Source organism: Gopherus flavomarginatus, chromosome 9, assembly GCF_025201925.1.
Source record: "Gopherus flavomarginatus isolate rGopFla2 chromosome 9, rGopFla2.mat.asm, whole genome shotgun sequence".
Classification (NCBI taxonomy): Eukaryota; Metazoa; Chordata; order Testudines; family Testudinidae; genus Gopherus; species Gopherus flavomarginatus.
In genome coordinates this window covers 39,961,800-39,965,869 of record NC_066625.1, presented here as the reverse complement: position 1 = coordinate 39,965,869, position 4,070 = coordinate 39,961,800, and positions in this window count along the sequence as shown.

Genomic DNA, 4,070 nt, shown 5'->3' with positions numbered 1-4,070 from the left:
ATTGAGGGGGGTGGAGGACTGTGCTTGTCGTGCATTCATAATATCTGTGTCTTCAGCCCAACCTGGGAGAACCAAGTGTCCCAGGGAAGAGGAGCCTGGGACACCTCCAGGATGCAGGATGGATGGTAGAGGCCGGAAAGGGTAAGATGAGGATGGCAGATGTGTCAAACCTGGGCCACAAGGCGGGAAACAGCTGCCTAAAGCCAGAGCCAGTCGAGGTAACCAGAGATTGGCCTATTCCTCAAATCAAGAAACAAGCCCACATCTCTGATGGGATGGCAGGGTACTACTCAAGCTTTGTAACCCACTTTATCTCCCATTATGAAGCTTGGTAATTTGGGCAAGCCAGACAAGGTGGTCTGGACCTAACAGTGCTGGGGGCGCTCTGTGCACTGAAGGCAGTGACAGATAAAGCCTATGTTAGGTCCCTGGAGCTCCCACCCCACTGTGAAACACTATAACCTGAAAATAGCACCCTGTAACCCCCATATTCACCACTGTCATGTAATTGTGATATTTCATACAAAGCATGCCATGTAAGATAGATGAAAAGTCATGTTCTGCTAAAACCCGTTCTGTCCAAATATGTATAGCATTAGTATTAGATTTTTGCTATATGGTTGTTACTGAAATATGTCGTAAGTTTGCTAGTGACATACAAAGGACCCCTGGCCAGGATGGTGCTCCATGACCATTAATCAGCAGGGATGTTGTACTCAAGAGACTTACAATTCAATGACAGTTGCCCAGTCCACACAATGGGCGTTTACTTGATCACTGTGACTTAGCAAAGCTCACCAGGACATGTCTGGGCAAGTATCTTCAACACACATGGATTGTGGGTATAAAATAAGGAACAGTTGCAGCATATGTTGACCTTTCTCCTCCCCCACCTACACTGGAAGCAACAGGCACGCCAAGAAGATGACAGTCATCTGAGGAGACTGGTCCAGACTTAATGAGAAGCCTGTGTATTAAGAACTGTAACATCCAGTAGGGTGAGAACATCATTGATCTAGATACTGCCTGGTGTAATAAGGGTTAAGATTTAGATTGTGCATTTAATCTTTTATTTTCTTTGATAACTTTCTCTGCTCTTTATGCCTACCACTTAAAAGCTATCTTTCTGTAGCTAATAAATCTGTTTTACACTTTACTTAAAACCGTGTAGTTTGCTTGAAGTGCTTAGGCAATCTCAACTCAGTTACAAAGGCTTGTGTTATATCCTCTCCACATTGAGGGAGGGGTGGATCAGGTAATAAATTTACACTGGTCAGGCTTCTAACTAGGGCAAGATGGTACAGCTCTGGGGTGTAAGGCTGAGAAGCTGGGGGGGAATTGGCTGGAGCCTCTCTGTTAGTTCATGAGTGGCTGGGAGAAGCATTCATGTAACTCTGCTGGGTGTGTCCCTGCTTGTGGATGCCTGTGTAAGGGCAGTAACTGCCAGCGTTTGTCATGGCATCAAAGTGTGAGAGGCAGGGCCACCCCGGGAGGAGGGGGGCAAGTGGGGCAATTTGCCCCAGGCACTGGGCTCCGCAGGGGCCCCCAAGAGAACAGATGAGGTTCCCACCCTGGCCCAACCCCACCTCCACCCCTCTCCCGGAGCCTCAGCGCATCCGGGAGCATCCCTGAACAGCTGCAGCGTGACTCCGACAGGGTCTGATCTCTGCCCCGCTCAGAGCCGTGTGGTAAGGGGGCGGGGCTGGGAGCTCAGGCCCTGCTGGAGTTCGCAGCCCCACCCCCTTACCATGCGGCTCTGAGTAGGGAGGAGCCATGCTGCAGCGCTGTCCAGGAGCGCTCCTGGATACGACGCGCTGAGGGTCCGGGTAAGGGGGAAGCCTGGGGTAAGCGGGTGGGGCCAGGGGGGTTGGATAAGGGCCAGGGAGTCCCGGGGACAGGGAGGGCGCAAAGGTTGTGGGGGTGGTCAGGGGACAGGCAACGAAGGGTTTGGATCATGGGTGTTCTGGGGGTCTGTCAGGACTCAGCACGGGGGTGGATAGGGGTTGGGGCAGTCAGGAGAGAGGGAGCAGGGGTGGGGTCCCTGGGTGGTGGTGGTGGTGGGTCTCTGGGGGACAGTGAGGGGGCAGGGAGCAGGATGGGTTGAGGATTCTGAGGGTGGCAGGCAGTTGGGGGGCAGGAAGTGGGTGGAGGTCAGATAGAGGGCAGGGCCAGGCTCTTTGGGAGAAACAGGCTTCCCTACCCTGAAGCTCATTCGGCAGTTTGAGGCTTGCAGAAGAGCCAAGCTGTTAGCTTTTCCATTAGGGCTACCATCCCTTTCACTTCTCAAATGCCAAATTATAGTCTACATTTAATTTCAGTGCCATAGGGAGATTCATGTCAGGGGACGGTAGCTTCATTTAAAATTAGCTACTGGGGGAGGGATCCCCACATGAGAAGAGTAATATCTTACACCGCCTACCTCCTTGCCAACCCTACCAAGGGAGACACACACCCCCACCCCCCACATTCCCTGAGGCTTCAGAGGGGTTAATTCAGTGGTTCTCAAACTTTTGTCCTGGTGACCCCTTTCACATAGCAAACCTCTGAGTGCAAACCTCCCACCTTATAAATTGAACACACTTTTTTATATATTTAACACTATTATAAATGCTGGAGGCAAAGCGGGGTTTGAGGTGGAGGCTGACAGCTCAGGACCCCTAGTAATAACCTTGTGACCTCCTGAGGGGTCCTGACCCCCAGTTTGAGAACCCCTGGGTTAATTTAATTTTAGCACTCTGTGTCCATTCACATGCATGTGCTATTTTGAGCATTTCAGTTTTCACAACATAGGCTCATCCAAGATTCTGGGACAAACTCAAATGCCTAGTTCGTGGAGTATGTACATAAGCTATACTAAAGACAAACCCACAGTAACCATCTCCAGTTTGTGAGGGACCCCATGGAGCCAATCTCTAGGAAACAGATAAATGCATGGAGGTTAAGTCCATTAATGGCTATTAGCCAGGATGGGTAAGGAATGGTGTCCCTAGCCTCTGTTTGTCAGAGGGTGGAGATGGATGGCAGGGGAGAGATCATTTGATCATTACCTGTTAGGTTCACTCCCTCTGGGGCACTTGGCATTGGCCATTGTCAGTAGACAGGATACTGGGCTGGATGGACCTTTGGTTTGACCCATAATGGCTGTTCTTATGTTCTAACCTAAATGAACCCAAAGTTATGGAGACAAATATGAGTCAAGGAAGCCAGCAGAGTATGAGAAACCTGGAAAAATCTCTGACTGGATGGGCTCAGGTATTTGGTCATAAGCTGAGGTGGTTCAAAAGTTTTGGATTTTTTTTAAGCAGAATTTTTTATTGTTTCTTTAAACAATCAAACACAGCAAACAGCAAATATTTGGCCACACACTTCTGAAACCCCAAACCATATTCAGGTTTTGGCAGACTAATTTCAGCTTTTCAATCAAAAAAAACACAACAAATTTTGAAGGAAAGCAGACATGGTCTGTGATTTTTTTCTGCTTTTTAAAAACCCCTAGTTTTCGAGCCAAAAAAATTTTTGACAGAAAATATTTGTCCAATCCTTTTAATGAGCTTTAGTGCCTCTTAGCACTAGCTGATTCTGAGAACCAGTGATACCTTGTAAAGAAGTTTTCTCAAAACTGGGTTTGTGCCGAGATGCAGAAGGTTTATTTTTTCCAGGGGCACCTGGCGGGGGCGGGGGCAGGGGCAAGTGGAGCTATTTGCCTGGGCCCTGCAGGGGCCCCCACGAGAATATAGTATTGCAATTTTTTTATGGAAGGGGCCCCCAAAATTGCTTTGCCCCAGGCCCCCTGAATCCTCTGGGCAGCCCTGGTGAGAGGGAGCCCAGGCTGATAGGTCAGAGGGCTCAGTAGTACCCTAGTTCCAGGTTGCACCCCAGGGAATCCCATCACACACACCCCTAGCCCCCTTCATTTCTCCTCACTAGAGTCTAATTTTTATGTCTAGAGACAAAGTTCCACAAGGACATAAATCATATGTACAGATTGTCCCAAACGCAGGTGACAGCTCTTCAGCTGGCTCAAGATGGGTTGATGTTGGCTCCATCACCCATTGGCCCAGCCTTGTCAC